This window comes from Podarcis melisellensis (genome assembly GCF_964234715.1).
Source record: "Podarcis melisellensis genome assembly, chromosome: 16".
In the NCBI taxonomy this organism is placed as follows: domain Eukaryota; kingdom Metazoa; phylum Chordata; class Lepidosauria; order Squamata; family Lacertidae; genus Podarcis; species Podarcis melisellensis.
The window spans coordinates 6,752,784-6,760,957 of record NC_138533.1 but is presented as its reverse complement, the minus strand read 5'-3'; the positions used below and the strand labels follow the sequence as shown (position 1 = coordinate 6,760,957).

General features: G+C 45.8%; 1 long non-coding RNA gene across 1 annotated transcript; it reads left to right on the top strand.

Annotated features, from left to right (window-relative positions):
- The first annotated feature begins 3,876 nt into the window (after nucleotides 1–3,876).
- LOC309358748 lies at nucleotides 3,877–7,757 on the top strand. The gene is made up of 2 exons (XR_014163552.1): nucleotides 3,877–3,924; nucleotides 6,699–7,757. It is a non-coding gene; the product is annotated as an uncharacterized lncRNA (long non-coding RNA).
- The last annotated feature ends 417 nt before the right edge of the window (nucleotides 7,758–8,174 follow it).

Genomic DNA, 8,174 nt, shown 5'->3' with positions numbered 1-8,174 from the left:
TATAAATTGGTGGAGGAGGGGTTAGGATAGGCTGGGCCTGCCCCTCCATGGTTGCTGCGGAAAGAGAATTACGTTAAAGGAATCCTGGGGCTTGCCATCTTTTTGTCCAATCCCTGGAATGGGACTAGGGCCAGCAAGCCTTCGGGGAGCATGCGGATGAGAATTGAGGGTCTGTGACTCAGCTTCATTTCTCCCCGACTTGCTTTCCCCCGCACTGTCTTTTTGTGGTGCCCGGAAGTCAGTTCTGTCCCCAGGCGGGGGGACAGATAGTCTTAACCAATGCCTAAACAACCACTCACGGTTTTGTATTTAAATAAAGTTGTGGCCAAAATTATGCCAAAAACCTTAAACAAAAATTAAGTGTGCGTTGTGAGTTATTTGGGGGGTGCCTTGGGGACCTCGACACGCAACAATAGAAGTACCAATTATTAGTAAATCCCTGTTCACTGGACAGAATGAAAATGGCAAAGGGGGAACATTAGCACCCCCTACAAAGGAGGGAAGGGCAGAATCAAGACTAATCCACCCTTCTAAATAGTTATATTGAAGAAAAAACACAAATCACTGAATTTCATAACATGGCATTATTATAGAACAATTCTGCTTAATTAGCAAAAAGCCAAAAAACAAAACAAAACCCAACAGTTGTGTTTAGATGACAACTGATTAACACCTTGAAACTTGTTTGTTAACACCTTACAAAAGACATTAGATGCTCTCGATATATAGATTAGTCAACTCTTTTGACCTGTGGCTATTGTTTCCCATGAGGAAGCAGGAAACATTGGTGAATTAAGAAGCTTTCAAAACCAAAAATGCTCCCATTTGCAGACTTTGCACAGATGACATCTTCTGAGAATATGTAGCTTTAATAAAGTCATCCGCACCCTTGTAAATGTTTTTCTGTGATGCTCACATATGATTTGATGGCCTTAAATGTTCTAATTGCACTGGAGTTTCACATTGCTCAATAACCTTAAGAATAGCATGTCTTCGAAATGGCCCTCCAAAAATGTAAACCTTAAAAATAAGAATATTGGCTTTTATCAACTGACCAAACTAACTGTGAATCTATTTGGTCTTCCTTCAAGATTCCTCCACCAAAAGAAGGGAGTCACACACACCATCAACAGTCACAATGGCTCTCTTTTTACGCAAGGGGTGTGAATTGGGGCTCTAGCTCCCATCATCTCCGGCAAGCATGGCCAATGCTTAGGGATGGATTTTATCGTAGGTTTGCTTAGATCAGGCTTCCTCAAACTCGGCCCTCCAGATGCTTTTGAGACTACAATTCCCATCATCCCTGACCACTGGTCCTGCTAGCTAGGGATCATGGGAGTTGTAGGTCAAAAACATCTGGAGGGCCGCGTTTGAGGTTTAGATGGTCAGGCTAAATTTGTGGGGTATAAACCTGATCCAGACTTCACAGCAGATCTTGCAATGCCCAGATCTAACCTCCAGGTTCATAGACAGTGTGTGTGGCTCCCTTCTTTACCTTTACTCCTCAAGATAAAGGTAAAGGACCCCAGGATGATTAGGTCCAGTCAAAGGCGACTATGGGGTTGCGCCGCTTGTCAGGGTTTCAGGGAGAGAAGAGCAGATGGGGGAGGAGACAGAGAGCGAGGGGGAAGAATCCCAGAGAGATGAGGAGGAGGATGACGATGACCAAAGGTCGTCCATGAGTTTGTCCAGTGAGTCAGAAGACTCCCAGAAGGGAGCCCCCCTGGTCAGACCAAAGGGGGGCCAAGGGGGAAGCAGGGAGGAACAGGGGGGAGAAGGGAGAAGCCTCAGTAGGAGTAGGACACAGGAGCCAGCTTCTCAGCCGGAACGGAGTGAAGGGGGTGGAGTTACCAGGGTGTCAGAGGGAGCAGAGCGTGAAGGAGACAGGGGGAGAAGATCGGAGCAGGACGCTCAGCCGGAAGGGGTGGAGAGTAGCACCGGGAGCAGTGTAGCGGTCGAGAGAAAGGTCAGAAGCAACGTACGCGCGCCAAGTTCAAATGTAGAGGCGCGCGGAAGTGAGGAGAGCCCTGGGGAGGAGCCCGGCCCCAAAGCGAGAAGGAGGGGGGCGGAGGCGTCAGAGGATTCAGCCTCGGGCGAGTCCCGGCGAGGGGGAACCCAGGGGGGCAGAAAGACCCTGCGGAAAAGGAAGGAGAGGAAGAGGTGGTCCAGCACAAGGCTCTTAAATTGGTGCCGAGGCGGGACAGATTCAGAGGGTACTTCAGCGATCTAACGGTACAGACGTAGAGTCACAAAGATGGAATGTAAACGCAACCATGATCTTCAATAAAGACTTTCTGTAAATAAACCGGATTGGAATTGGGTCTCTTGTGAGCTGGGACCAGACGGGTGGCTCTGACAGCCGCTCATCTCGCTTTCAGCACGAGGGAACCAGCATTTGTCCACAGACAGCTTTCCGGGTCATGTGGCCAACATGACTAAACCACTGCTGATCGGCAAGGACGGCGGTTTGAATCCCCACGATGGGGTGAGCTCTTGTAATTATCCAACTATAAAGCTATGCTGGAAGCTGCCAAGAGTGGCTGGGACAACCCAGTCAGATGGGCGGGATACAAATATTTTTGTTATTTTTTAGAGTGGTACCTCGGATTAAGTACTTAATTCGTTCTGGAGGTCCACTCTTAAACTGAAACTTTTCTTAACCTGAAGCACCACTTTAGCTAATGGGGCCTCCTGCTGCCGCTGTGCCGCCGGAGCACGATTTCTGTTCTCATCCTGAAGCAAAGTTCTTAACCTGAAGCACTATTCTGTAACCTGAAGCGTATGTAACCTGAGGTACCACTGTATATCCAAAGGAGCTGTATCTTTCAGAGGCTCACATCTTCCTCCACTATCAGGATCCACACAGAGGGCTTTGTTTGAGTTGTGTGAGAAAATTCTTTGGATTCAAACAAATTCAGTGAAATAATAATAATAATAATAATAATAATAATAATAATAATAAAAAAAAAAAAAAAATGCTTATTAGGGACCCCTGACCATTAGGTCCAGTCGTAACCAACTCTGGGGTTGTGGTGCTCATCTTGCTTTATTGGTCGAGGGAGCCGGCGTACAGCTTCCGGGTCATGTGGCCAGCATGACTAAGCCACTTATGGCAAACCAGAGCAGCACTGTTTATCTTCCCGCTGAAGCGGTACCTATTTATCTATTTGCACTTTAACGTGCTTTTGAACTGCTAGGTTGGCAGGAGCAGGGACCGAGCAACGGGAGCTCACCCCGTCGTGGGGATTCAAACCGCCGACCTTCTGATTGGCAAGTCCTAGGCTCTTTGGTTTAACCCACAGCACCACCCACGTCCCAACTAAATAAATGCTTACAAGGTATTAAAAACTCCAGCTGGAACTCCAGCTGTGTCCTCTGCTCAGGGGCTTTATTGGTGTCCAGGGATTGAGCCTTCCTGGGAGTAGTCGATGGTTGATGGAGGGAGGTTGGGTGAGAGGGAGGGAAATCTTGGTCTTCCAAGGTGAGAGGTTGGGAGGAGAAAGCAAAGATCTCAGGTGTGAGCTGGGAAGGGTACTACCTTCTGTGGGTGGTAAGAGTTAAGCACTACCTTTTAGAGAGGACTCCGTGTTCTTTTTTTAAACTCTCCTTGACTGTTTTTGTTCTTGTTTTTTTTTTTATTCACGTTAGTTTTCTATATATTATTGTATTATGAAAAAAAGACTTTAATAAAAAAATTAAACCTAAAAATACCTGCCACTTTCTTTGTGCTTATTAAAAAAAATGGACTTATTAAAGCAAAGCTACATTAAAAACAAAGGAAGACTGGTATCTAAATTAAAAATCAAGAAGGGGAGGCTCCAAACCACTGATGATGCCATCTGAACTGTATAAAAGTTCAAGATACACTGGGCTCTTCACTCGATTCCTTACCTTTCCATTGACTTCTGCTTTTCAGAGAACCAGGTAAGCCCAGCTTTCATGAATGTATTTTCAATGGGTTGTACATGATATTATACAGTGTAGATGCATGCTGACATCTTCACTTGATCCCTTACCTTACCTTTCTATTGCCTTCTGTACCTCAGAGAGCCAGGTAAGTCCAGCTTTGGGGAATGTATACAATGGTAGCAATACTTAAAGTAGACCCATTGACGTTAATGGACATGAGAAACTTGAATAAGTTAATTTCACCAGGCCTACTCTGAGTAGCGCATTATTAGATAGAAGCCAACTGGAGCAGTAACTAAGTGTGTGTCCGACTGAACTTCGCTGGAGAAGAGAGGACGTTTGGTAAGAGCTGTCCTTTCAGAATGATAGCACATAATCTGTGTTGGCCTCCCAAGGTCAGAACCAGCCCCTTGAGTTGGTCCTCAAGATAGAGTGGAGGTGTGCTCAGGACATACTTGTGGGCTTCCCAAGGTTTGCCACTGTGGGGGGGGGGGGAGCTAGTGGAGTAGATATGTCTTTGCTTTGATCCATCAAAGCCTTTCTTGTGCTCTTTTCTCCTGGAAACTAACCTGGTTGTAGAGTAGACTTTACTAGCTTGCACAATCTAAAATTCTTATGACTCCATATTAAACCAGTTAATATTCCCAAGCCATTGCAGTCATTATTGATGCTGTTTCCATGAAGATCTTCACGTTGGGTAGGGTTGGGGAACTGGTTGCCCTGCAGATGTGTTTCTACTGCAGCTTCCATCCTCACAGACCACCAACATCTGAAGTGCAACAGGATCCACCCCCCTGATGATGGTGGGCTTCCCATGGGGGCATAGGAATGGCCACCGAGAGAAGGAGTGCTGGATTTGATGAGGATGGTGAGGATTTATTAAGTCTGTATACCAAGCTTCATCCAAAGATCCTAGGTCTCTTCACAACAAGGAAGTGCAAACTGAGAATACAAAATACAAAAAAAAATAAAATAAACCAATACCACCCCCAAAAACCCCCACATTTTAAAAGCCATAGAATGTTAATCAGCCGAATGCCTGGTTGAAGAGAAACGTTTTAGCCTGGTACCGAAAAATATGCAAATGAAGGCCTTCAGATGATGATCACAGGCTCTGCTTGGTTTATATGAGGAGAGGAGGTCTTTGACATGTTGCAATCCTGAGTCATTTAGGGCTTTAAAGGTCAAAAAAAGCATCTGGAATTGGGCCTGGAAATTAATTGGCAGTTGAATCAGGATCGGTGTAATATACTCCAACTGTCTTGCTCCAGTGAGCAAATGGGCTGAATAATAATAATAATAATAATAATAATAATAATAATAATAATAATAATTTATTATTTATACCCCGCCCATCTGGCTGGGTTTCCCCAACCACTCTGGGCGGCTTCCAACCGAAAATTAAAACAATACAGCATCAGACATTAAAAACGTCCCTAAACAGGGCTGCCTTCAGTTGTCTTTTAAAAGTAAAATAGTTGTTTATTGCCTTGACATCTGCTGGGAGGGCGTTCCACAGGGCAGGCACCACTACCGAGAAGGCCCTCTGCCTGGTTCCCTGTAACTTGGCTTCTCGCAGCGAGGGAACCGCCAGAAGGCCCTCAGTGCTGGACCTCAGTGTCCGGGCTGAACAATGGGGGTGGAGACGCTCCTTCAGGTATACAAAACCTAGGCTGTTTAGGGCTTTAAAGGTCAGCACCAACATTTTGAATTGTGCTCAGAAACGTACTGGGAGCCAATGAAGATCTTTCAGGACCCGTGTTATATGGTCTCGGCGGCCGCTCCCAGTCACCAGTCTAGCTGCCACATTCTGGATTAATTGCAGCTTCCAAGTCACCTTCAAAGGTAGAGCACATTGCAGTAGTCCAAACTGAAGTTACTGAACCATCTTCAGAAGCAGCCCTATGTATAACGTGTTGCAGGACTCCAACCTAGAGGTTACCAGAGTATAAATAACAGGACCTAGGCTATTCTGGCACAACTGGGTCATCAGCTGAAGCTGATGGAAGGCCCTCTGCGCCACTGAGACCACCTGAGCCTCAAGCAACAGCAAAGGATCCAGGAGTACCCCCCAAGCTACTTGCCTGCTCCTTCAGAGGGAGAGTAACCCCATCAAGAGCAGGCAACTTCCCATCTGCCCAGTCTAGGGAACCTCCCACTAACTGCCTCATTTCTATCTGGAAAGAGCTTCAGTTTGTTGACTCTCATCCGGTACATTACCAAGGCAAAATAGTGGTCCAGCACATCCACTTTCATACCTGCAGATGATGTGTGCCATCAGCAAACTGCTGACACCCTACTCCTCTCAGCAGTTTCATGTAGATGCTAAATGACATAGGGGATAGGCATGAACCCTAAGGAGTGCACATTGAATCCCCAAGCATCACCCTCTGGAAATGACCATCCAAGTAGGATTGTAACCACCTCAAAACAGTGCAAAACTTGGACAGCCGCTCTAGAAGGACAACATGGTCAATGGCATAGAAAGCTGCTGAGACGTCAATGAGAATTGACATGGACACATTTCTGCTGTCTCTCTTCTGACAGAGGTCATGATCTTGTACCAGAAGGGCTCTTCTTATGGGTAACATTGAGGAAGGGCCTTTGTACAACACTATAAATAGCTAATGTGGTTTCCTCCAAATGATCTGGACTTCAACTCCCATCATTCCTGAGCATGTGGCCTGATTGATGGATTTTGCATTCCAAATCATTTGGAGAGCAACAGGTTGGCTGCCCCAGGTATAAATATTGCATTCCCCTTTTTGATATTTCTCACTTTGTTTCAGATTAACCTCCACCAACCCAACATGGTTCACTGTGGTCCATCTTGCGCTGTCCCATCCTGTGCCTCCACCCCAGTTGTGGGTTTTGGATCAGCAGGTCATGGCTACAGAGGTCTTGGCTATGGCCTTGGCTTTGGTCATGGAGGTTTCGGCTGGGGGCATGGAGGCTCTGTTGAATCCTCTGGATCCCTTGGCACCCTGAACGGTGTTATCCCTTCATGCATCAACCAGCTCCCACCAGCAGAGGTCGTGATCCAGCCACCTCCCAGTGTCCTGACCATCCCAGGGCCCATCCTCTCTGCTAGCTGTGAGCCTGTGTCTGTTGGAGGCAACACTCCATGTGCTGTTGGGGGTTATGGCTATGGGTACGGCAAAGGGCTCTTTGGGGATGGTTATAGCTACCTTGGAAAGAGGTCTTTGTTGGGTGGCCGTTCTGGTATCTGTTCATACCCCTGCTAAACCCAGATGGATGACCCCCTTGAAAACTCAGAATTTGGAACTGTGATATCCTGGCTCATGCCTGAGTTCATGCACTCACATTTCAGAAAGGCTGAGTGTGCACATTGCTACAGGAAAAGAATGCAACTTGTGGATGCTCAGCTCCCTCTGAAAAGCCTATTTTCATGCCTTTTCTTGCCTTCCTTTTTAAAAAAATTATGTATATGTCCCTCTCTTTGTCTTCTTATATATAAAACAGCAAGTCCTTCACTCTGCACTAAGCTACACAATCTGTCATATGTGAACTTAGAGTTCTTGAGTTAAAAGCTTTCCCCTTGGGTAGAAGAAGATGCAAGCAATTCCTTGCAAAGACAGTGCTCTGCCTGATTGGTTTAGCCTGTGTTTATGTGCGGTTTTCAATGTATCTCATGATTTATCTCATGGATGGGAAACCTCTCTCTTGGCCCCAGGTGTTCTTGGACTGTAGCTCCCATCATCCCCAGCCAGAATAGCTAATGGTCAGGGATGATGGGAGTTGTAGTCTAACAACATTTGGCAGGGTCTACTGTAAAAGCAAACTGTCTGTTCTGTTTTCATTAAAGCTCATTCTTCAATGTCTCATAAGCCTTCTTGTCTTGTTTTCTCTAATTCCGGGGGGAAATCTCCAGCAGAAAAATTGTTATAAGCCAGGGGTGAGAAATCTTTCTTTAAATATTGCATTTATCTGCTCATTATATACATACATACATGCATATGATTTGCACACCCCCACAGTGTTAAGAAACTCACTTATGTAACTCAAACGGAGTCCAAAGTTTTGCCTTTCTTACTTCAGATATTGTACATAACAGGGAGATATTCAAGGATTCAGAAGAAAAACTCACTCAGAACCACACAGCCAATAAGGGCATGTGCTAACTCAGTAAAGACCATCCCATTCAGCAATGCCTCCTGTTGGTTGATTTTCCAATATCAGAAATAACCTTTAAGTTACAGACCGAATGATCCCTGCTGTTGCACACACTGGGGGACACATCTCTC